The sequence below is a fragment of the Aedes albopictus genome, chromosome 3 (assembly GCF_035046485.1).
Source record: "Aedes albopictus strain Foshan chromosome 3, AalbF5, whole genome shotgun sequence".
NCBI lineage: Eukaryota > Metazoa > Arthropoda > Insecta > Diptera > Culicidae > Aedes > Aedes albopictus.
This window is the reverse complement of record NC_085138.1, coordinates 70,456,822-70,483,774: the sequence shown is the minus strand read 5'-3', so window position 1 is coordinate 70,483,774 and position 26,953 is coordinate 70,456,822. Positions and strand designations below refer to the sequence as shown.

At 39.6% G+C, this 26,953-nt stretch overlaps 1 protein-coding gene across 3 annotated transcripts in view; it reads left to right on the top strand.

Annotated features, from left to right (window-relative positions):
• Positions 1-26,953, top strand: part of LOC109427093 (mucin-2) — a 261,695-nt gene that overhangs the window by 177,587 nt on the left and 57,155 nt on the right. The window lies entirely within an intron of this gene.

Genomic DNA, 26,953 nt, shown 5'->3' with positions numbered 1-26,953 from the left:
ACGTACCCGAGGGTGCGCTCGGCTGCGTCGTTGATTGCTGCTTTCACTGTAGGGTCAAGTGGGGTAAAATGCCATTTTTCAAACTTTCATCGTTTTCAATGATAATTAGCTTTATTTGTAAGGCTTCCAAAGTGGTAACAGCAACTAGACAATATTTGCTCGATACTTCAGCAAAAATATTCACAAAACTATTGCATTTTCATCGATTTTCAGCGATTTTAAAAACTGATTCGTAAAACGGAAGTGGTGCAAAACGACCATCTGTCATGGGGTAAGATGCCACTTCATGAAAACATTCAAAAATTACGTCCATCAGTTTTCGGGCATTTCCGACTCCTTTTTCCCCCTTTTTCCCACTTTTTTCGTGTACTCAATAAATGGAGTGTTAGCAACCTCCCCGCAAAACGATGATCGTAATATTTGAATGACCCCTAACATGGAAAGCTTAGACATCAACAATCATGCGTCTCCATGTGTGCCTCAATCTCGTTGGAAACACTAGGCTGGTAATAAAATCACCAGAAAACCTTAATTGCAAGCACGAAAAACCGGAAGTTGTCAATTTTCATTGGGAAATCAAAGGATTTTTCGTGGGTTTGGTGGCCTAGCTTCTAGAAGAATGTTTGATGCAAACATATCTTGACAGCATTTATCTATAGCAATGATCAAGACCCATTCAGGAATGATTTTATGAGTTGGGCCATTTTACCCCATCTTGGCATTTTGGGCTTTGTTCCCCTACTCCAGCAGTACTCCAGAGGGGCCTCATCGAGCTCGCCCTCGTCTGGCGACGCGGCCTCTAGATTCTGCGCGTATACTGAGGTGATATCCGGTACCTTACCTCGTATCCTTTCTTACTAATCAAAACCTTTCTCGAGGCCAATAGTTAATAGTTTCAGAAAAAAATATGATACTTACAAGGATACTTACATTAACAAATTCGCATCCATTTCATTTGTAAGCGCCTATGCGTAGCGTATTGCACTCCCGAGCGCTAACTTCCAAACCGCAGAAGCGACTTGCCACACAATAGAAACCATAATGAAAACAAAAATCAACCAGCGATCGAGCCACCATGACGGAAACCTTTGGAGCCAAGAAGCAGAGAACACCAAACCACAACTAAAAAATACCTACAACCAATCGGAAAACAATTACCAGCTGATGGCGTTTTCGATCAGCTTGGGGCTCTGTGGCAGCCAGCGCCAGCGCCTAGAGAGTGAACCTTCTAAGTATGTACCGTAAACTTCCATAAATCCACAATCTATGTAGCATAGCTGCGCCTCGTATCGATTGGGTGTAACGGCCCACGGAGGCATGCCGGTGCGGTGTGTTGTGCGGTTCATGGCAGTTAATCACGATCCCGGACGGCGATTATGTGATGATGATGACGACTATTCAAACTATGTTCGCTGCACCTTTGTGGTCCGGATCTCCGACGACAGGCGGCTGTAAAAATCGTTAAAACCATAAAAAGACTTTCAATCGTTTATTAACGGAGTGTGATGGCGCTGGTTGTTGGATGTGTCCCATGAACGGTGTGTGTCTATAGGGGATCGACGAGTACAATGAGGTGAAGTATAATACTAATGCAAATACGGAGTACTTCGCGGTAACCTGTGATGAGCGTCTAACATTCCTTCCCTTACTTCAATTTACTATGAGGATATAACCGGCTTTTTACTGATTCACCGAGTGTTCAATTTTCTAGTTCAAAGTAGAATTGTTTATCAAATGAATCGATGTCAATTCTATACTCTTACTAAAAGTTACTTCTAGGCTCTGATATTTGAAGGTGAACTGTTGAACTGCCCCACTTTACCCTACATATGCCCGCAAGCAATCGACAGCAACAATATTGCCCGAAGCTGAAAGGGCTGGACGGATAACAAACTGAAACCCATTTTCAGCCTGTTGAACAACCAAAACGATCATACCTCTGTAGTTGCCGCTTACCCGGTTGGGTTGGTTTGGTACCACCATGTACCCATATCCAGTATCCACAGTGGGTGTGAGTTACTTTTACTTTCGCGTTTACAAGCCATCAACTGAGCGAGCAGCACTCAGCCAGCCAGCCAGCGGTGGCAGACTAATTAGCTAGTCAATTCTCTGTCTGTAGGGCGTCTCCCAGAGCTCGCAGGGATACCTACATACCTCAGATGTAACAAACCAGTGCAAGCTGCTGCAGCAGCAGCAGTAGTGTGCATAACTAATTGGAAGCTGCGTGACCTGGCTTAGCTATAGAGTTGACGACATGCTGCTGATGGTGACAATGATTGCGATGGATTGAGCAAATGATTGTTTTGACTCGCGTCTCACCCGAGTGAATTGTTTCGCGCCACATCTTTGTGTAAAGAAGGGTGTCACACTATAAATTAGAGTGTGTAATCTACTACGCGTGATTGTGGACCCCTAAGAAAACACGTGGGTTAGTCAACGTACCGAATAGTTTTGCTTTGATTGGAATGGTTTAACCTCCAAGTTGTCAATCAAAACGTGCGGTGCGGTGTGGCGGAGTAACGAGACTAGTCATATAGAGTGGAGTTGTCAGATTTACGAGTCAATTAATTATTCATCTAGCCATGTGTTGGCCATTAATTTTATGTTCATACGGACACGTTTGTCAAATATCAACTACTAGGTCAGAGTATACGCTCCACTGGAGAAAGTAAGTAACTGGAACCAAAATGTAGTTTGAAACGGAATGATGCATATAATTAATAAGGGGTTGTCCATAAACCACGTGATCATTTTTATGGATATACCGAGCCAGCCCCTTCCCCCCGCGTGATCTCTCGTTCATATTTTTTTTATTTGTATGGACCATGGTCCCCTAGAGACGGACATGTTCTACAAAAGCTTATATAACTCTTATATGACTAAATGTGGCATATTAAAGTCGCGTAATATAATGAACAAGTGCGCTACTAGAGTCTTTGACTCAAACTTTGTTTAGTAATGTTTCAGCGTTTCACTGAAAAGATTTAGTAAATTTCACTGATATTGCGTAAAAAAATGCAACTCTTTCAGATTTTTATCCAACTTTTTCGGGAATTTTCATGAAACCCTTTTAGGAACTATCCTTAGTTTTTAGGGATTTTAAAATCAGTACAAATCGCTCATTGATTTCCCTGATGTCTCACTAACAAGATTTGCTTCCGCAATTTTCTAGGAATTGTTTCAGAGATTTCCCATTAATTTCTACGTTATGTTGGTTCGACTGTGATTGGAGATCAGAGATAGTTTCGGCTTTGCAGTCTTGTTTTAGTGGAACAGTTTGTTCCACTAAAACAAGACTGCAAAGCCGAAACTATCTCTGATTAATTTCTACATAAAGGAGAATGGGCAACGATGCACGTGGTGTGATTTTATATTTTTAAACGAAAGAGCACCTTTTTCTGAGCCACTATGATTTTTTTCAGATTTTTAGAATTTTATTTTGATACACCAAAACCTCCATTTAGGTAATGAGTCGGGACTGCCTAAATAGAATTTTTACCTAAATGGATTCAGTCTATTACCTAAATGAAGTACAAGGTTGAAAATAAGTTGAAGAAGGGAGATTGACTATGAGATTTAAAGGGGGTCATGCGGAGTTTCAGAATACTTTCAAGGGAGTCTCAGGGAAGGAGGGGCTTTAGGAGCATTTTCGGGGGTTTTGGAGGGTCTCAGGTCAGACTTGTCATTCAAATGACTAGATGGGCACGAAACACGAAAAACTCTGCAAATTCCGCCAGACTGAAAAATTGTTGAATGTCGGGTCAATTTTTAGCGTATGTTGGGCCACTGTTGGACCAACATCGAACAACTGTTGGGTCTATATTGGGTTTGCCGGCCAAAATGAAAACAGGTCAATGATAGGTTGATGTCGGGTTTTTCGTCATCAATGATGACCAATGGCAATCAAATTCCATTTAGGTAACGGAGGGACCTAAATTGATTTTACCTAAATGGATCCTACCTAAATGGAGGTTTGAGTGTACCTAAAATAAATTTCAAAGAGATTTTTCCAAATCACCTTTTGACAGCTGGGCAACTGTTTGACAGTTCCGCCTAGTACCAATTCTTTACCAATTATCACAGATTCTTCGTCCAATGTGTTCTGTTGATCAAAGGTTGTCCAGCGGAATGAATTTCTGCGATCAAAAACATACATAATTACAAAAGTTATTCTTCGCTATTTTCATTCTTCCCACGCAATTTTCTTCAGTTTACTTACTCCCTCACAGCAGTTAACGGTTGGGATTCGGTAACTGTGGAAAACCCCTTCCGGAATTTTACCGCACTGGAATTTGACACCTCGCGCTGGATCGATCACCATTGCTTTCCGTGTTCATCATGTGTGTTCATGCAATCGACTGACAATTCAAGCGACAGTTTTTAGAATCATTCGCAAAATTAGATTGCTTTGCACGGGCAGCAATTATTTCCTCACCGAAAGAATTAATATTTGCCTTGAAATTAAGTTTGTCAATTTCGCCATCCAGTTCGCAAAGTTCTTCTAATCAGCCTTTTTTAACCAAGTAATTAGGATGTGATTCAGCATTTAAGGCGAAACTGGAAGCATTTCATCACTTTTTGGTTTTTGATTTTTTATTAAATAACGAAGCAATATTTTCAAAATCGGTTTTCGTGCACATGTAGAGTATGGATCAAGGTATCTTCTGATTTTTTTGTATGTGAAAATATTTTTCGTTTATGCAGAAACCATTTTTGAACAAAACTTCACAAAAAATGGTTTTTGCAAAAATGGAAAACATTTTCCACCTCATAAAAATTCAGAAGATACCTTGATCCATACTCTACATGTGCACGAAAACCGATTTTGAAAATATTGCTTCGTTATTTAATAAAAAATCAACAACCGAAAAATGAGAAAATGCTTCCAGTTTCGCCTTAAGTGGCAGATTCTAACAAAACAGTTTCAAACGGGTTTAAACAGCAGGTGTCCAAAGTATATATTTGAGAGGGTCCAAAACAGTGAAGACTGATGATTCAAAAATCAGTTTTTTGATTTCTCCCAGAAATTACCTTGTGAGGCTTTTACTTCCACACTAACATCATCATTATGTGTAACAGCCTCTGAATCTGTTTGATTTTGACTTCTCATTTCCTGGATTTTTCCCACATTTTCTCTAAAACTGTTTCAGGGATTGGCATAGCATTTTCTTCATAAATCCTCTAAAGTTGCGTCTTGATTTTATTCGAAATCTCTTTATCAATTCTTTTAAAATTTCTTTCAACATTTCCATGGAAGCCACATTCTTTTCGGGCTTTGATTGAAGTCTTTGTGTGAAAGACTGATATTTCTTTAGGAAATTCTAATAAATCCCATGTATACACAGATCGAAAATAGAGTGTAAAATTCTGTGACATATGATGCACATAATTGGAGCGTGGAATATCACAGAAGTTTACATGACATATCATGTAAAGTTCATGGAATATAATGTAAACTTCCATTATATGTCATGTAAATCAGCATGACTCTGAGAGTTTACATGTCATATAACACAAATTTACATGATATATCATGTAAACCATCATAACACTAAGTTTACATGACTAAAATGAAGTTTACATGACGTGTAAACACTTATGATGGGTAGTGTACATATTCCAGTGGCAATTCCTGACCCTGACAGAATCCCAAAAGAAGTTCCCGGAAATCCGCGAAGGAGTTTTCGAAAGAATTTTGGAAGCATTTCCTGTAAAAATTCCGGAAGAAGTTCTTGAAGGCATCCCAGAGGAGCTTTTATAGGAATACTGAAAAAAGTTCTTGTCAGAGATCTTGTAGGATTCCTGGAAGGATCTCAATAAGAATCTTTTAATAAGCTTTAGAAAGAATTAAGGAAGGAATTCCTGAAGCAATCCCCGAAAGAACTCCTAGAGGAATCCCGGGTGAAATTGCTAGAAGAAATTCTTGAAGAAAACTTTTGAAGTCCAAGAAAGAATCTTTGTAGGAATCCTGGAAGGAGTTCTGGAACAATCTCAGATTGAACCTTTTAGGAATCTCAAAAGGGAATTCAAAGGGAACTTCTGAAGGAATCAAAAAAGAATCTCTGCTGGAGCTCCCTGAGGAATCGCAGAAGGAAATCTTAGAGGCATTTTGGAAGAAACTTGTGGAGAAACCACGGAAGAAATTCCTGGAAGAATCTCAGCAAAAAAAAAATGCTGGGGTAATCCTAGAAGGAATTCCTGGGGCAATCTTGGAATCAATTTCTAAATAAATTTCGGAAAGCATTTTGAAGGAATCCAGTAACTCTGAAATAATCTCAGAAGCTATTCCTTAAGAAATCCCAGAAAAAATCTCTAGAAGAACCCTGGAAGTATTGTGTGCAGGAATCCCGGCAGAAATTGCGCAAGTTATTCCTGGAAAACCCCAAAGGGAACTTCTGAAGGCATCCTGAATAAACTCCCGGAAGAATCTGATCAAGAACTCCCTGGGAATCCCAGAAGAAACTCCTGGAAAAATCCTTGAACAGTTTTGTGGACAAACCGCGAAGGATTTCTTGAAGGCATTCCTGATGGAATTCCACTCTCTCTCTCTCTCTTCTTGGCGTAACGTCCTCATTGGGACAAAGCCTGCTTCTCAGCTTAGTGTTCTATGAGCACTTCCAAAGTTATTAACTGAGAGCTTCCTCTGCCAATGACCATTTTGCATGCGTATATCGTGTGGCAGGCACGAAGATACTCTATGCCCAAGGAAGTCAAGGAAATTTCTTTTACGAAAAGATCCTGGACCGACCGGGAATCGAACCCGTCACCCTCAGCATGGTCATGCTGAATACCCGTGCGTTTACCGCCTCGGCTATATGGGCCCTTCCAATGGATAACAGAAAGTTCTCCTGGAAGGGTGCCACCATGTCACTATCACATCATAAATCAGCGAACTTCCCTACGCACGCGTACCCCACATTTTGGATTGAATCAAACCACCCATGAAAAGCTAGCGAAATTTGTCCGAAAGTTGATGAAATTTCTCTAAGTTCAAACTGTAAACAACAAAGCCACGAAACGTCAAAGACAAAAATTTATTATAGCAACCGCCGTATGTAGTGCCCTATTACTGATTACACCTCTGTTTCTTCACTGGGACTTTTAGAATAATTTAAGGGATTTTTTTTTTATTATTTATTATGCAACGTTTAATTGTCTGCCTGCCGATGATCCAGTAGGTCATGGGATTCCAGAAATTGCTCCAGTCTTCTGTTTGCTATCCTCTTCATCACCTTGGAAATGCAGCAGGTCAGGGCGATAGGCCGGTATTTGGAAGGGCCGCGAGTATCCGTATTAGAACGACAAGGCTCTTATTCCATTCCGAAGGGAGGATGTCGGTAGTCCATGATTTGTAAATAAGCTCGAGTAGATGTAACTTTCCCCAATGTAATTTTCCCATGAAGACGTACTCCAACAGCAGTGAGAGGTCGGTGTGGAGCCTAAGGAAAGGCCCTCAAAGGATATTGAGGTTATAACCCCAATTCCAACGAGGTGTCGCTGATTGATCACACAGCAGAGTCCAACGATATTGACCACGAAGTGATCGGCTCAGGTGTTCAACCTCAACGGAGACTTTGTTCATTTCTTGAATAGCCAGGCAGTATGGGGGAGATGGATGTATGAGAAGCTCTAGATTGACGAGATTATTGATGATGATGAACCTTGGCTATTATTGAGTAAACTTTCAAGATTCCACTGAACTAAGAAACTTATTGGTTTTGGAAGTGCAGGTGTTGGATGATAGGTGACGGGATTCCATGACACAGATTACAGTTGGAACATTCTGTTGCTGTAGATCACTATCGCCAGGGTTGTTGTGTTCGGGCAGGCGAGGTACTGCGGCGGACGGAGTGCTTGTGGGTACATGGGGTGCTGAGATGCTGAGATGTTAGCAGCTAGAGCCAAAGGGACGTCGCCTACCATAGAAGTCGTTGGCCAGAAATATTATACAGGCCCCGAATGGAACTTACCACCCGAGTTGGAGTACTCGGAGCGACCAGGAGGAACATTGCCGGTGCTTCGATGACGTTCGGTTTGTTTCCCACGGAGCCCTTCGGGGTACGAGGATTTCTCCCCTTGTGCGTCCCGAGATTCACAGAGCCTTCATTTCCCACGTTGTCCTGAGTGGAATAGGCCAGTTGACCATTGTCCGTCCCTTTTTCAACTTCCCTCCGACTTCGAATGAGTGTAATCGGTTTCGTACCTTTTAATTCTGCTTAGAGAGTTCGAAAAGTCGGCACAAGACGGTTCCCTCCGACGTTGGAGGTGGTTCGCCAGTTCCGAAGAAAGTTCGCACTGTCGGGTTTCGGGATATCGTTGGATTTGTCTTTGCCTTGGTGACATCTTTGTCTATCGGGCACCGGAGTCGCTTCGGCCGTTCCGGGGGGATCCTGACTTTCGGTCTGCCGGTGCCTCGGCTACCTGAGGCACTGTTTTCGGTTGATTCTTCATTCGATTTAGGGTATCGCGCTACTTGGGCGGTGGCTTCTATATTCGTCTGTTTTCCACTATAACTCAGTCAATTTTGAATCAATTGACTTGAAATGTTGTACACGGGTAGATACTATACCTATCTCACTGCATTCCAAAAATTGTGTCAATTGGTGCAAATTTGACTGAGTTATAGTGGGAAACAGACGAAAATAGAAGCCACCGCCCAAGTGGCGCGATTCCCTACATGCCGAGGTCGATCCAAAGGTTCCGGGTGGGGTATAGCATCCGGGCCAGTGGTGCCTTGGCTTTTCGGTGTAGAACTCGAACATGGCTGACTATGGCTGTGTTGAAAAGTCGCATTCTAGTTTTCGAAGGCAAATTGGCTTCTTTAGCGGTGTTGAGTTCTAAAAATCTTAAAAAAAACAGAGTGGCTTAGAAAAAGGTGTTATTCCGTATAAAATCAAAAAATCAAAACATTTTTCAAAATTTAAAAACCCATACACATAAGATGCGACGCGAGACAGGACACAACACTTATAGTTCTTACAACAAATTAAAAGGATTTAAATTTACCTTTTAAGTCGACCGGTTTCGGGCTCGACGTTGCCCATCGACAGGACGATGTCCGACTGATTACATGGAGCACTAATACAATCGTACTGCGCACAGTACTCGTCGAAGTTGTTGTTGTTTCACTGAATTCTCAGCTTAGTCAAGTTGAAGAGGGGGGATTGTATTGGAGGATCGTCTTCGTTCATGAGAGGGCGATCAGCTGTGGCGATGTACATAGATTCCCAGGCGTTTAGTTCTGCAGCTTTTCTAACGTTCTTCACCAACTTAGCGTTCTCCCAATCCACAGCATGGTCCAAATGTGTGGTGTGTACTGCTACACTGGATTCATTGGTTCGTTCATTTTCGACGCAATCTACCGGAAACCTACCTCGACAGACAGGTACATTACTTCGGATTCACACCACTTTGGTACGCAACAGCAAGCAGCGTTTCATTCCATGGCACACCGTTTGTATAATATCCCTATGGAAAGAGAGGATTTTGTGGAGGAGAGAAATAAAATTCACCGAGCTGGGGAGCTGAATGGCTACGAAAAAGAATTCGTGGATAAAATCCTCCGTAAACACGAGAGGAAAAAACACAGAAAGAATGCCACAACACTGAAGCCGGAAAAGAAAGAAGTAAAAAGAATTAGTCTCCCGTTCTACCCAAAAATCTCCAACCCCGTTCAGGAAACCCTTAAACACCATGGATTTCAAGTTGTGTACAAAAGTAACAACACGTTGAAAGACCTGTTATGCAACTTGAAAGACAAGGTCCCAGCGGAGGAAAAATCTGGGATCTACCAAATACCGTGTCAGAGCTGCCCCGCGGTGTACATTGGACAAACTCGGAGGAAGTTCAAAATTCGCCTTCGTGAGCATAAACACGCAGTCGAAAATGAACGAACCAATGAATCCAGTGTAGCAGTACACACCACACATTTGGACCATGCTGTGGATTGGGAGAACGCTAAGTTGGTGAAGAACGTTAGAAAAGCTGCAGAACTAAACGCCTGGGAATCTATGTACATCGCCACAGCTGATCGCCCTCTCATGAACGAAGACGATCCTCCAATACAATCCCCCCTCTTCAACTTGACTAAGCTGAGAATTCAGTGAAACAACAACAACTTCGACGAGTACTGTGCGCAGTACGATTGTATTAGTGCTCCATGTAATCAGTCGGACATCGTCCTGTCGATGGGCAACGTCGAGCCCGAAACCGGTCGACTTAAAAGGTAAATTTAAATCCTTTTAATTTGTTGTAAGAACTATAAGTGTTGTGTCCTGTCTCGCGTCGCATCTTATGTGTATTGTCGAGGTTCTTACGTTAGCACAAACCTCAAGAAATTGAAGTTTAAAAACCCAATTATAGGTGATACCTTTATCTGTTAAGGAGGTTACTCCAGTACTACTGACTTTGTAAACCTCGTGGGTGGTGTTGTACTTTTCAAACGGGAATTTTATCGCATTTTATGCTTTAGAAAATTGTCCTGATAGGCTTACGTGTTCCGTAGTTATGACCATTTAAGTGATCCGGAGCAACATCGGAACCAATATAGAACTGAAGGAATACCATGCGGACACATCCAACTGCACGAAGCCTTTCTCATGGTTGACGAAATTTGTTAATATGTAAATAAAAATGTTAACAGAACATCCAAAATGGTGCACCATGATGACACATGATGACATGCATGATGATGATGATGATGATCTTCATGATGGTGCATGGTTAGGTCTACGATTCATTGTACTATGCACGGTAACTAAGACCAAAAACCCACAGATGGAGTTAATTATCAAGATGGTGGCTAACAATTTAAGATGCAGATATTTTATGGCATTTTGGACTCTAAACCATGCAATGAATAATAGGCATGTGAATAATAGAAATGTGCAGAATGACCTGATAACCTAAGAAGGTGGCTCTAAATTCAGGAGGGTAGCCTACAGATGGCAGTTAATCTTTGTGGTTATGGACACCATCAGAAGGTCGGCTGCACAGGAAGGCTATCCTCCATTAGGGACCCAAGCAACACACATGTTATAATAGAGTTACGACAGCGCAAGTTTTGGTTCTATAGAAGTTTATTTTACTTAATTCTAACATTGTGTTGAAATAACGTAAAATAAACTTCTATACAACCAAAACTTGCGCTGCCGCAACTGTTATATAACATGTGTGTTACTTGGGGACATTTGTGCCACCATGCAAAATTAATCAAAACCATTCAATTATGAGTATATGAGTGGATATTACCTACAGTAGTGGGTCAACGTTGAATGGAGAAGATTAAAATTTGATCGCATCAACCTCGAACAAAGTTCTTGCCTGTATTGCGATTGCGATTGATATTTGTATGGGATTTAGTATGGGAAAACTCACTTTTCCGATTTTTTTTCATAAAAGGCTGACGTTTTTCCTAAACTATGTAACCGGCGAAGTTGAAATGTAACATTGAATGTGTTGAAAAACTTTGTCGACGACAGTAAAGCGATCCAGATCTTATGACAAATGTTATACAAGTACCGTTTCATTATTGGTGTTGTGAATTTCACCGAAATCATTATTATTGTTTAGTATCTGATTCTAATAGCACGATCGATACTTGATAGAAAAATATTTAAAATTTGCTGTATCAAACTGAAAAACGTCTGATCAATTTCGACCCGGAGATCAATTTGACTCCGGTTTACGGTACCTACTGTTCGATATAACGTACAAACAAATTTCTCTTTGTACGTTATATCGAGCAGAGAAAAATTTAATATGTTGTATGCTAGTGACGACGTGGGTTAATTACCCCAAATAATGATTTCGGTGAAATTCACAACACCAATAATGAAAAACATGAGTTTTCACGAAAAACTTATTTCGTTTTTTGTGTTTCGATATAACGTACATTTATTTTTTCCCCAAATTGTGCTAATTTTGTATTATAAGGCTAATTCTGCCACACAGCATTGAGTTGAGTGATTTCGTAGTTTATCTGAGGATAATTCCAGGGGAAAATGAAAATTTTCAATGTTGTACATTATATCGAAGCAAAATGTACGTTATATTGAATTCGCTATATAGAGGGTACGTTATATCGAAGAAAAATCAATATACCTACTACTGTGCATTCACAATATGTATGTTAAATTTTTATGTCAATGCACACATGACCGAAATCGGTGTCCAGCGCACTATATTATTACTAAATTAAACTGCCAACACATAACGAGCATACAGATCGCAAAATGCATGATGCATCAACACTGATCAAACATCTGTTTGGACCGACGACCGTGGCAGATTTCAACCTTCAACTATTGATCACTACCAGAGATTTCCCCCCGGCCTAGGGGTATTGCTCGACAATATCTCTATGGGGCCCATTCCACTCACTAGCATCGATCACCGCAAATAGCCCAGTGACATTATAAACTTGTTTGTACCTAGTCGTCCTGAGGTTCGGCCGTATTGCTGAGAGGTTGTGCCAGATGCTGCATGTTTTCTTATTGCGGCATCCTCTCCATTAAAGCATCATTTGAGATTAGATGTTTTTTTGTCGTCCTACCTCACTCAATTCCACTCCTTATAATGTTTTCACATTCGACTGCCCGTTTCAAGGCGGTTGTTTTTTGAATGGAAGAAAAAACTGGTGATCAGTTTTTCTTATTTAGTTCGATCATGCCTGTTTAATGCTAGATCACAATTTCAATAAATTGGCGCTTGGCGAGAGATGTTCAAATAATAGGTTTTGATCTGTAATTTGCAAACGTTAATAGGTACATTTTCTTCCATGAAATTTTGATAAAACGACCAGATAGCTATGTAGTTTTGTTAAATAAAGTGTATATTTTTTATAGACCTGTATCATACTTTTTTCGAGAAATTTATTACAATTTCTTCAACCAATCAACATCTTCATTTTACTAAACAACAGCCCGATGACAAACAGTATATCTAATCACTGTCAACCGAACGAAGGAGACGACGATGGAATCCATTAGATGGTGACGTTTAAATAGGCAACTCACCGTAAATCACTCACTTGTCACTCAACCCGCGTGTGCGCTATAGCGAATGGTGGTGTGGCAATATCTCAAGTTCGTAGCTTTGCTGGACCGGTGACACAAACCTATAGAGTAGAGACACGCTCGGCCGCCCAAGAATGCTATAGGTGCATTCTAACTCCGCGAGCTCAAGTTCACACGAAACGAAACCTTGCAAAAACGAAACAAAAACTTAGATGCACATCTTCGGACCCCTCTCACGTCGTACTATGTTAGTAATTGCAAGCGCCACATCAACAGCAGCAGCGCCGATGGTGACTTTGGATCCGATCTATCGTCCTACCCATACCCTTTTAGAAGTCATGATCGCTGTTCTGCAGCTGATGTCCCCTGAAGCGTTTCAGCAATCCGCGATGGCAATGGAGGCACGTGCCGGTCGCCGCTTGATCGACTGGCTACTGCATACGATCACATTGAATTCTTATGATTAGCGGAAGGGTTACCAAAATAATTACGGTCTGGATTGATGGTGCACCGGGGCAATTTTGGGCGTTTGTTTTGAACAATGATGTTGAATCGTCAGTTGTAAATTAAAACTCAGAGCAGAAATTTTCCCAGGATTTCTTCATCTTTTTGTGGAAAATCTTCAGAGTTTTTTAAGCCCCTAGAATTTGTCCACAAATTCTTGTGAAATCTCACTTGAAAATTGCCTAGAAATTGTTTCTTAAATTTCCGTGAAATTCTTTTAGAAATTGCCTTGCAATTCTATCTGAAGTTTTCTTGGAATTTATATGACAAGTTTTCCGGATTTCCTTGAGGAATTTCTTTTAAATTCATCCACGAACTGTCTTTTAAATTTTATGAAATCTGCACAGGAGTTTTTCTGGAATCGTTTCAGGAATTTCTGTGATACTCCTTCAGGAATTCCTCTTAAATCTCTTCAAAAATTTCTCTGTAATCCTCTCAGAGATTCCTCTGAAATTTCTTCAAGAAATTTTCTGAAATACCTTTAGAATATTCCTTCAGGAATTTCTTTGAAGTTCTTTCAGAATTTTCTCTGAAATTTTTTCAGGACTTTCTCTAAAATCCCTTCAGGAATTTCTCTGAAATCCCTTCAGGAATTTCTCTGAAATCTCTTCAGGAATTTCTTCAAAATCCCTTCAGGAATTTCTCTGAAATCCCTTCAGGAATTTCTCTGAAATCCCTTCAGGAATTTCTCTGAAATCCCTTCAGAAATTTCTCTGAAATCCCTTCAGGAATTTCTCTGAAATCCCTTCAGGAATTTCTCTGAAATCCCTTCAGGAATTTCTCTGAAATCCCTTCAGGAATTTCTCTGAATTCCCTTCAGGAATTTCTCTGAAATCCCTTCAGGAATTTCTCTAAAATCCCTTCAAGTATTTCTCTGAAATCAGTGTCGCGAAGCATCAGCGTACAAGTCACAAAAAAGCTGATAAACACCAAACTTGTATCACCCTGTCTCTGCGGTTTCTGATTCGCTCTCTCTACAGTCGCTAACACCAGAAAAGACAGAATCCCATCATAGTCACCCGGTCACCCCTGTTTTGCTACAATCATCCTGACTTGAATACGGCTCATGTGAGTGTCATGACTCTCTCCGTCGATTCAAGCAGATGCACGCGCAACAGCATGTAAAACTATGCATGTGTATTATCACAGGCACGGTACTACGTCATAAATCCTATTCGTTTTGCATAGCTCAGTTTAAACGCACACATTGAGCGCACGACGCAGTTCGCCCTGACTACGGCAAACGCTCTCACTTCGCCCGTTATGCATCGTTGCTCAGAGAGATTGATTCTCTAGCAACCCGCCTGAAGCATACTCAGCAACTGCTATCGCTGCAAAACTGCGAAGGGTGGAACCCGCAACATGTTTGTCATTCCAGGCATGACATGCTATCTGGTTCGTATCACCTTGGGAAGGGTGACTCCAGTAAGCGGTTAAAGTGATTGTCTCGTGATGGTCGCGATTATTCGCAAGACTGTCTGAAATCCCTTCAGAAATTTCTCTGAAATCCCTTCAGGAATTTCTCTGAAATCCCTTCAGGAATTTCTCTGAAATCCCTTCAGGAATTTCTCTGAAATCCTTCAGATATTTCTCTGATATTCCTTCAGGAATTTCTCTGACATCCATTCAGGAATTTCTCTGAAATTCCTTCAGGAATTTCTCTGAAATTCCTTCAGGAATTTCTCTGAAATTCCTTCAGGAATTTCTCTGAAATTCCTTCAGGAATTTCTCTGAAATTCCTTCAGGAATTTCTCTGAAATTCCTTCAGGAATTTCTCTGAAATTCCTTCAGGAATTTCTCTGAAATTCCTTCAGGAATTTCTCTGAAATTCCTTCAGGAATTTCTCTGAAATTCCTTCAGGAATTTCTCTGAAATTCCTTCAGGAATTTCTCTGAAATCCCTTCAGGAATTTCTCTGAAATCCCTTCAGGAATTTCTCTGAAAGCCCTTCAGGAATTTCTCTGAAATCCCTTCAGGAATTTCTCTGAAATCCCTTCAGGAATTTCTCTGAAATCCCTTCAGGAATTTCTCTGAAATCCCTTCAGGAATTTCTCTGAAATCCCTTCAGGAATTTCTCTGAAATCCCTTCAGGAATTTCTCTGAAATCCCTTCAGGAATTTCTCTGAAATCCCTTCAGGAATTTCTCTGAAATCCCTTCAGGAATTTCTCTGAAATCCCTTCAGGAATTTCTCTGATATCCCTTCAGGAATTTCTCTGATATCCCTTCAGGAATTTCTCTGAAATCCCTTCAGGAATTTCTCTGAAATCCCTTCAGGAATTTCTCTGAAATCCCTTCAGGAATTTCTCTGAAATCCCTTCAGAAATTTCTCTGAAATCCCTTCAGGAATTTCTCTGAAATCCCTTCAGGAATTTCTCTGAAATCCCTTCAGGAATTTCTCTGAAATCCCTTCAGGAATTTCTCTGAAATCCCTTCAGGAATTTCTCTGAAATCCCTTCAGGAATTTCTCTGAAATCCCTTCAGGAATTTCTCTGAAATCCCTTCAGGAATTTCTCTGAAATCCCTTCAGGAATTTCTCTGAAATCCCTTCAGGAATTTCTCTGAAATCCCTTCAGGAATTTCTCTGAAATCCCTTCAGGAATTTCTCTGAAATCCCTTCAGGAATTTCTCTGAAATCCCTTCAGGAATTTCTCTGAAATCCCTTCAGGAATTTCTCTGAAATCCCTTCAGGAATTTCTCTGAAATCCCTTCAGGAATTTATCTGAAATCCCTTCAGGAATTTCTCTGAAATCCCTTCAGGAATTTCTCTGAAATCCCTTCAGCAATTTCTCTGAAATCCCTTCAGGAATTTCTCTGAAATCCCTTCAGGAATTTCTCTGAAATCCCTTCAGGAATTTCTTTGAAATCCCTTCAGAAATTTCTCTGAAATCCCTACAGGAATTTCTCTGAAATCCCTTCAGGAATTTCTCTGAAATCCCTTCAGGAATTTCTCTGAAATCCCTACAGGAATTTCTCTGAAATCCCTTCAGGAATTTCTCTGAAATCCCTTCAGGAATTTCTCTGAAATCCCTTCAGGAATTTCTCTGATATCCCTTCAGGAATTTCTCTGATATCCCTTCAGGAATTTATCTGAAATCCCTTCAGGAATTTCTCTGAAATCCATTCAGGAATTTCTCTGAAATCCCTTCAGGAATTTCTCTGAAATCCCTTCAGGAATTTCTCTGGAATTCCTTTGGGAATTTCTCTGAAATTCCTTTGGGAATTTCTCTGAAATTCCTTTGGGAATTTCTCTGAAATTCCTTTGGGAATTTCTCTGAAATTCCGTTGGGAATTTCTCTGAAATTCCTTTGGGAATTTCTCTGAAATTCCTTTGGGAATTGCTCTGAAATTCCTTTGGGAATTTCTCTGAAATTCCTTTGGGAATTTCTCTGAAATTCCTTTGGGAATTTCTTTGATATTCCTTTGGGAATTTCTCTGAAATTCCTTTGGGAATTTCTCTGAAATTCCTTTGGGAATTTCTCTGAAATTCCTTTGGGAATTTCTCTGAAATTCCTTTGGGAATTTCTCTGAAATTCCTTTGGGAATTTCTCTGAAATTCCTTTGGAAATTTCTCTGAAATTCCTTTGGAAATTTCTCTGAAATTCCTTTGGAAATTTCTCTGAAATTCCTTTGGGAATTTCTCTGAAATTCCTTTGGGAATTTCTCTGAAATTCCTTTGGGAATTTCTGTGAAATTCCTTTGGGAATTTCTCTGAAATTCCTTTGGGAATTTCTCTGAAATTCCTTTGGGAATTTCTCTGAAATTCCTTTGGGAATTTCTCTGAAATTCCTTTGGGAATTTCTCTGAAATTCCTTTGGGAATTTCTCTGAAATTCCTGTGGGAATTTCTCTGAAATTCCTGTGGGAATTTCTCTGAAATTCCTGTGGGAATTTCTCTGAAATTCCTTTGGGAATTTCTCTGAAATTCCTTTGGGAATTTCTCTGAAATTCCTTTGGGAATTTCTTTGAAATTCCTTTGGGAATGTCTCTTAAATTCCTTTGGGAATTTCTCTGAAATTCCTTTGGGAATTTCTCTGAAATTCCTTTGGGAATTTTTCTGAAATTCCTTGGGGAATTTGTCTGAAATTCTTTGGGGAATTTCTCTGAAATTCCTTGGGGAATTGCTCTGAAATTCCTTTGGGAATTTCTCTGAAATTCCTTTGGGAATTTCTCTGAAATTCCTTTGGGAATTTCTCTGAAATTCCTTTGGGAATTTCTCTGAAATTCCTTTGGGAATTTCTCTGAAATTCCTTTGGGAATTTCTCTGAAATTCCTTTGGGAATTTCTCTGAAATTCCTTTGGGAATTTCTCTGAAATTCCTTTGGGAATTTCTCTGAAATTCCTTTGGGAATTTCTCTGAAATTCCTTTGGGAATTTCTCTGAAATTCCTTTGGGAATTTCTCTGAAATTCCTTTGGGAATTTCTCTGAAATTCCTTTGGGAATTTCTTTGAAATTCCTTTAGGAATTTCTCTAAAATTTCTCTGGGAATTTCTCTGAAATTCCTTTGGAAATTGCTCTGAAATTCCTTTGGAAATTTCTCTAAAATTCCTCTGGGAATTTCTCTGAAATTCCTTTGGGAATTCCTCTGACATTCCGTTGGGAATTTCTCTGAAATTCCTTTGGCAATTTCTCTGAAATTCTTTTGGGAATTTCTCTGAAATTCCTGTGGGAATTTCTTTGAAATTCCTGTGTGAATTTCTCTGAAATTCTTCTATGAATTTCTCTGAAAATACTCTGGAAATTTCTCTGAAATTCCTCTGGCAATTTCTCTGAAGTTTCATTGGAAATTTCTCTGAAATTCCTTTGGGAATTGCGCTGAAATTCCTTTGGGAATTGCGCTGAAATTCCTTTGGGAATTTCGCTGAAATTCCTTTGGGAATTTCGCTGAAATTCCTTTAGGAATTTCTCTGCACTTCCTTTGGGAATTTCTCTGAAATTCCTTTGGAAATTCCTCTGAAATTCCTTTGAGAATTTCGCTGAAATTCCTTTGGGAATTTCTCGGAAATTCCTGTGGGAATTCCTCTGAAATTCCTGTGGGAATTCCTTTGAAATTCCTGTGGGAATTTCTATGAAATTCCTGTGGGAATTCCTCTGAAATTCCTGTGGGAATTTCTCTGAAATTCCTGTGGGAATTTCTCTGAAATTCCTGTGGGAATTTCTCTGAAATTCCTGTGGGAATTTCTCTGAAATTCCTGTGGGAATTTCTCTGAAATTCCTGTGGGAATTTCTTTGAAATTTCTGTGGAAATTTCTCTGAAATTCCTGTGGAAATTTCTCTGAAATTCCTGTGGAAATTTCTCTGATATGCCTGAGGAAATTTCTCTGATATTCCTGTGGGAATTTCTCTGAAATTCATGCGGAAATTTTTCTTTAATTCTTGCGGAAATTTCTCTGAAATTAATGCTTAACTATCTCTGAAATTCCTGCAGAAATTTAGCTGAAATTCCTGCGGAAATTACTCTGAATATCCTGCGGAAATTTCTCCGAAATTCCTCTGAAATTCCTGCGGAAATTTCTCTGAAATGAATGCGGAAATTTCTGTGAAATTCCTCCGAGAATTTCTCTTAAATATTTCCAGGAATCACTCTGAAATTCCTTCAGGAATTTCGTTGAAATTCCTCCGGGAATTCCGTTGAAATTCCTCCGGGAATTTCTCTGAAATTCTTCTGGGAATTTCTCTGAAATTCTTCTGGGAATTTCTCTGAAATTCCTCCGGGAATTTCTCTGAAATTCCTCCAGGAATTTCTCGGAAATTCCTCCAGGAATTTCTCTAAAATTACTTCGGGAATTTCTCTGAAATTCCTCCGGGAATTTCTCTGAAATTCCTCCGGGAATTTCTCCAAAATTCCTCCGGGAATTTCCCCGAAATTCCTGCGGGAATTTCTCTGAAATCTTTCCAGGAATTTCTATGAAATCTCTCCAGGAATTTCTATGAAATTCCTCCGAAAATATCTATGAAATTCCTCCGGGAATTTCTGTGAAATTCCTCCGGGAATTTCTATGAAATTCCTCCGAAAATTTCTCTGACATTCCTCCTGGAATTTCTCCGAATTTTTTCTGGGAATTTCTCTGAAATCCCTCCGGAAATTTCTCTGAAATCCTTCCGGGAATTTCTCTGAAATCCCTCCGGGAATTTCTCTGAAACCCCTCCAGGAATTTCTCTGAAATCCCTCCGGGAATTTCTTTGAAATCCTTCCGGGAATTTCTCTGAATTCCCTCCGGGAATTTCTCTGAAACCCCTCCAGTAATTTCTCTGAAACCCCTCCAGTAATTTCACTGAAAACTCTGCGAATTTCTCTGAAGTCCCTTCACGAATTTCTCTGAAATCCCTTCAGGAATTTCTCTGAAATCCCTTCAGGGATTTCAGAGAAATTCGTGAAGAGATTTCAGAGAAATTCGCAAAGAGTTTTCAGTGAAATTACTGGAGGGGTTTCATAGAAATTTTCGGAGGAATTTCATAGAAATTCCTGGAGAGATTTCATAGAAATTCCTGGAGAGATTTCAGAGAAATTCCCGGAGGAATTTTGGAGAAATTCCCGGAGGAATTTCAGAGAAATTCCCGGAGGAATTTCAGAGAAATTCCCGAAGTAATTTTAGAGAAATTCCTGGAGGAATTTCCGAGAAATTCCTGGAGGAATTTCCGAGAAATTCCTGGAGGAATTTCCGAGAAATTCCTGGAGGAATTTCAGAGAAATTCCCGGAGGAATTTCAGAGAAATTCCCAGAAGAATTTCAGAGAAATTCCCAGAAGAATTTCAGAGAAATTCCCGGAGGAATTTCAACGGAATTCCCGGAGGAATTTCAACGAAATTCCTGAAGGAATTTCAGAGTGATTCCTGGAGAAATTTAAGAGAAATTCCCGGAGGAATTTCACAGAAATTTCCGCATTCATTTCAGAGAAATTTCCGCAGGAATTTCAGAGGAATTTCGGAGAAATTTCCGTAGGATATTCAGAGTAATTTCCGCAGGAATTTCATCTAAATTTCTGCAGGAATTTCAGAGATAGTTAAGCATTAATTTCAGAGAAATTTCCGCAAGAATTTAAGAAAAATTTCCGCATGAATTTCAGAGAAATTCCCACAGGAATATCAGAGAAATTTCCTCAGGCATATCAGAGAAATTTCCACAGGAATTTCAGAGAAATTTCCACAGGAATTTCAGAGAAATTTCCACAGAAATTTCAAAGAAATTCCCACAGGAATTTCAGAGAAATTCCCACAGGAATTTCAGAGAAATTCCCACAGGAATTTCAGAGAAATTCCCACAGGAATTTCAGAGAAATTCCCACAGGAATTTCAAAGGAATTCCCACAGGAATTTCAGAGGAATTCCCACAGGAATTTCCGAGAAATTCCCAAAGGAATTTCAGCGAAATTCTCAAAGGAATTTCAGAGGAATTTCCAAAGGAATTTCAGAGAAATTCCCAAAGGAAGTTCAGAGAAATTCCTAAAGGAATTTCAGCGAAATTCCCAAAGGAATTTCAGCGAAATTCCCAAAGGAATTTCAGCGCAATTCCCAAAGGAATTTCAGCGCAATTCCCAAAGGAATTTCAGAGAAATTTCCAATGAAACTTCAGAGAAATTGCCAGAGGAATTTCAGAGAAATTTCCAGAGTATTTTCAGAGAAATTCCCAGAAGAATTTCAGAGAAATTCACACAGGAATTTCAAAGAAATTCCCACAGGAATTTCAGAGAAATTCCCAAAAGAATTTCAGAGAAATTGCCAAAGGAATTTCAGAGAAATTCCCAACGGAATGTCAGAGAAATTCCCAAAGGAATTTCAGAGAAATTCCCAGAGGAATTTTAGAGAAATTTCCAAAGGAATTTCAGAGCAATTTCCAAAGGAATTTCAGAGAAATTCCCAGAGAAATTTTAGAGAAATTCCTAAAGGAATTTCAAAGAAATTCCCAAAGGAATTTCAGAGAAATTCCCAAAGGAATTTCAGAGAAATTCCCAAAGGAATTTCAGAGAAGTTCCCAAAGGAATTTCAGAGAAATTCCCAAAGGAATTTCAGAGAAATTCCCAAAGGAATTTCAGAGAAATTCCCAAAGGAATTTCAGAGAAATTCCCAAAGGAATTTCAGAGAAATTCCCAAAGGAATTTCAGAGAAATTCCCAAAAAAATTTCAGAGAAATTCCCAAAGGAATTTAAGAGACATTCCCAAAGGAATTTCAGAGAAATTCCCAAAGGAATTTCAGAGAAATTCCCAAAGGAATTTCAGAGAAATTCCCACAGGAATTTCAGAGAAATTCCCACAGGAATTTCAGAGAAATTCCCAAAGGAATTTCAGAGAAATTCCCAAAGGAATTTCAGAGAAATTCCCAAAGGAATTTCAGAGAAAATCCCAAAGGAATTTCAGAGAAAATCCCAAAGGAATTTCAGAGAAATTCCCAAAGGAATTTCAGAGAAATTCCCAAAGGAATTTCAGAGAAATTCCCAAAGGAATTTCAGAGAAATTCATAAAGGAATTTCAGAGAAATTCCAAAAGGAATTTCAGAGAAATTCCAAAAGGAATTTCAGAGAAATTCCAAAAGGAATTTCAGAGAAATTCCCAAAGGAATTTCAGAGAAATTCCCAAAGGAATTTCAGAAAAATTCCCAAAGGAATTTCAGCGAAATCCCCAAAGGAATTTCAGAGAAATTCCCAAAGGAAGTTCAGAGAAATTCCCAAAGGAAGTTCAGAGAAATTCCCAAAGGAATTTCAGAGAAATTCCCAAAGGAATATCAAAGAAATTCCCAAAGGAATTTCATAGAAATTCCCAAAGGAATTTCATAGAAATTCCCAAAGGAATTTCAGAGAAATTCCCAAAGGAATTTCAGAGAAATTCCCAAAGGAATTTTAGAGAAATTCCCTAAGGAATTTTAGAGAAATTCCCAAAGGAATTTCAGAGAAATTCCCAAAGGAATTTCAGAGAAATTCCCAAAGGAATTCCAGAGAAATTCCTGAAGGGATTTCAGAGAAATTCCTGAAGGGATTTCAGAGAAATTCCTGAATGGATATCAGAGAAATTCCTGAAGGGATTTCAGATAAACTCCTGAAGGGATATCAGAGAAATTCCTGAAGGGATATCAGAGAAATTCCTGAAGGGACATCAGAGAAATTCCTGAAGGGATTTCAGAGAAATTCCTGAAGAGATTTCAGAGAAATTCCTGAAGGGATTTCAGAGAAATTCCTGAAGGGATTTCAGAGTAATTCCTGAAGGGATTTCAGAGAAATTCCTGAAGGGATTGCAGAGAAATTCTTGAAGGGATTTCAAAGAAATTCCTGAAGGGATTTCAGAGAAATTCCTGAAGGGGTTTCAGAGAAATTCCTGAAGGGATTTCAGAGAAATTCCTGAAGGGATTTCAGAGAAATTCCTGAAGGGATTTCAGAGAAATTCCTGAAGGGATTTCAGAGAAATTCCTGAAGGGATTTCAGAGAAATTCCTGAAGGGATTTCAGAGAAATTCCTGAAGGGATTTCAGAGAAATTCCTGAAGGGATTTCAGAGAAATTCCTGAAGGGATTTCAAAGAAATTCCTGAAGGGATTTCAGAGAAATTCCTGTAGGGATTTCAGAGAAATTTCTGAAGGGATTTCAGAGAAATTCCTGAAGGGATTTCAGAGAAATTCCTGAAGGGATTTCAGAGAAATTCCTGAAGGGATTTCAGAGAAATTCCTGAAGGGATTTCAGAGAAATTCCTGAAGGGATTTCAGAGAAATTCAGAAAATCCCTTCACGAATTTCTCTGAAATCCCTTCAGGAATTTCTCTGAAATCCCTTCAGGAATTTCTCTGAAATCCCTTCAGGAATTTCTCTGAAATCCCTTCAGGAATTTCTCTGAAATCTCTCCGGGAATTTCTCTGAAATACCTCCGGGAATTTCTTTGAAATCCTTCCGGGAATTTCTCTGAAATCCCTCCGGGAATTTCTCTGAAACCCCTCCAGTAATTTCTCTGAAACCCCTCCAGTAATTTCACTGAAAACTCTTTGGGAATTTCTCTGAAATCCCTTCACGAATTTCTCTGAAATCCCTTCAGGAATTTCTCTGAAATCCCTTCAGGAATTTCTCTGAAATTCCTTTAGGATTTTTTTTGAATCCCTTCAAGAATTTCCCTGAAATCCCTTCAGGAATTTCTCTGAAATCCCTCCCGGAATTTCTCTGAAATTCTTCCAGGAATTTTTCTGAAATTCCTACAGGAATTTCTCTGACATTCCTCTAGGAATTGCTCTGAAATTCCTCCAGTTATTGTTCTGAAATTCCTCCAGAAATTTCTCTGAAATTTCTTGAGGAATTTCTCTGAAATTCCTCCAGGAATTTTTCTGAAATTCCTACAAAAAGTTGAAATTCACTCAGGAGGTTCACTGAAACCCATTCAAGAATTTATCTGTAATCCAATCAGAAGTTTCTCTGGAATCTTTCCAAGAATTTCACTGAAATCTCTTAAGGAATTTCTCGGAAATCTCTTCAGTTTTTTTTAATTTGAGATATTTCTCTGAAATTTATCCAAACATTCCTCAAAAATCTTTTTGATATTCGTTCCCTAGTTTTTTTTTTGTATTCCTTCAGGGGTCCCAAGATTTCTGTCCTTATTTCACTGAAATTTTGTATGGATTTCACTTCAGCATTTTCGAGACCTGCTTCGAAATTTCTCCTGGCTTCTCTCTGATACTGCTCCGATAATTATTGGCGCTGGAATTCCTCTCGAATTCCCTGGTTGACATACTCAGGTGAATTCCACACGTACCATCCGTCATTTAAAGGGTTCTCGAAGAATCTAATCGCTAGAGGTCATCTGGAATGATGCGAAAACCTCAAACGGACTTGTTTATTTTGCATCATCAATTGGTAGCTATAGAAAAAAAAAACATCAATGTAAAATATAAAATCGCGGATGATCGCGATTCGTTCGGGTGCGCAAATTAAGCATTCCGGTCAGTCGACGAAGCCGATTAAAATGTTTTTTAATTACCGGTAAATACACCTCGCACACGCGTACACCGGGCACCTAATGCAATTTTCTTCTTTTCGGAAAGGTCAGCACTTTAGTGGCGCTGAACCTTGGCGCGCGCACGGATCCAATGAAGGTAAAAGGAGGTTAATCTAATCGCATCGATCTGGGCGCGCATGTTTAGTGACGACGGTGTGTGTTTTCGACTTTTAAACGGTCGGTGCCAATTCGCGTGCAGAAACCTACCCTGCGATTATCCTACTGACACCCAGCCCTGGTGAACTCCGGCGACCGAGCTCTGCGCCTGCAGCCTCCTCCCATCAATTATCGATGGCTATTACAAATAATTACGACAATTGCAGCTCATATGTTTAGACGAGTGAGTGTGCGTCGTTTGTGCGTCCTCGAACTGGGCTGCACTTTTCTTATTGCCAGTCAGTGCAGTGTTGCAGCGCCCAGTGAATGCAACTTGGAGATTGTGAAAATTGTCGTAAAATGGTTCGGTTCACATGCCTTTCCGCTTAAGAGGCGAAGGAGGTAAAGTCATCCTCTGTGGAAAATTTGCAGCTTCAACCTTCTTCAAAAAAAAAAAAAACATCTAATTACCTGTGTATGCAAGTTAGCTGAGTCCTAGAAATTAATTTTTATATACATTTTGAAGCTCTGGAAGAGTTTTTCTCGAATTGTCATTGATTGGTGAAAAGATCACCTTCACTGTGGTAGGCCGTTTTACTCCAACAGTACTTCTCACCCTATTTCCCCCTTCCCCATATCGCGAGTGTTGGTTGATGTCGGTGGGTAACAAACGGTGTTTCCACCGTTACAAAGCGCGCAGCTAATCGTATCACAAAACATACCTAGATATCGCGCCGCGAAATAGTTCTCATATAGTGATGGCTTTCATTGTTTTCATTGCCGGCATTGGGTCTTGGGAAATGCAGCACACTTCCCGTCTAGCCATTCCTCGTGGTTGTTTGCATTCTGGTGGTGAGCATGGGATGTTGAGTAAGTTAAATGTGAGGTACCTACTCGCTCAGACACATGGAAGCTTGGCGCAACGAGGATGTATGTAACGTGTATGGTGAGAGTCCGGGCGTGGGTTCGTAAGTAGCTTGTCGATGGTAATGATTAAGTGATTAGAATAACTAGCTGAACCTGTTCGGGTGATTATCTGATTGTTGTCTACATGCGACATCATTTGAAATTAATTAATTTACTTATTTATCAGATATATGTAGGAGTTTTTGATCCCAACAACTAAAGCGGGGAGCAACAAACTCGATGTGGTCAAATGAAACACATGATGCGTTCTCGTATTTCACGGCAAACTTTTTTTTTGCGTTCGGTTCCCGTATACTGTTACTGCATTTTTTCTGTGTGAAACAACTTTTGGCAAATAATTAAACTAAACTATTCGCACTAAAAATGATAGTGAAGTTAGGATTTTTATCTAATTTCCTTGCTAATTTCCGTCTACTTAAGCACCGACCAATAATGATCGAATTTATTCTTGCACCTCGCCTAACGCATCATGGTCAATTTAGTATGAAATACTAATTTGTAAATTTGCTTTCTTATCATGTAAACATATTTTAAAAGAATTACAATTTCCTTAAAATAATAAGATTGAATAATTGTCTCTCGAATTCTGTTTCCGTCTAGCCCACGTCTATTTTGGGCACAACCTGAATTCAATTCCCGGCATACCTTCTAGTGACACTATGGTCATCATGATGGATTTGACCGTAGGTGTTTATTCGAAATGTCGGTTAAATTCTTCGCAATCCAAATCAAATCATGTGTTCCAAATACGATTGAGCAGAAAGTTTTGAATTCAGATTGATGAAGCTTTTCAATAACGACTAAAATATTTCAGCCATCACAGTGAAATGAATAAATCGTTCTCTGTGATTGTGTAACACGAAGTTTCGTATGCAGAAAATCCATGCACACATTTGCTTACATCCGCGATTGATTTGACTGATTGAATAGCTTTTGCTGCATTCTGCAACAGTGAAATCCAACTTTGAAGTGCCACAGAACTTTCATGGGATGTGAATTGAAGATTGGTTCAACAGGTGGTTTTGGCGAAGTGAAAATTATAGACAACTAGCTGTCCCGGCAAACTTCGTCTTGCCAAGCTGTAGTGATTTGACAGCTATTGAGCTCATAACAGCACAGCACTCTAGATTGGTGTAATTTCGATCGTGTTGATTTTCTTCCCAGTTCATGAAAAATCAGTATTTTCTAATTTTCCTACTGTTTTAGTTGATTTTTCGTAACTTTTTCTGCATATAAACACAGCCACCATGAAAACGAATCAAACCCTGCATAAGTCATCCTGATCGGTTCACCCGTTCGTAAGTTTTGTTGTCTCAAACGGACTTCAAACTCATTTTTATATATATAGATAGACTAGCTGTACCCGGCAAACTTTGTCTTGCCTACTGCGTTTTTTTACGTTTCAAATCCCTAGCTAAGCCCAAGTCCCCGTTCAAAATGTATGGAAGATC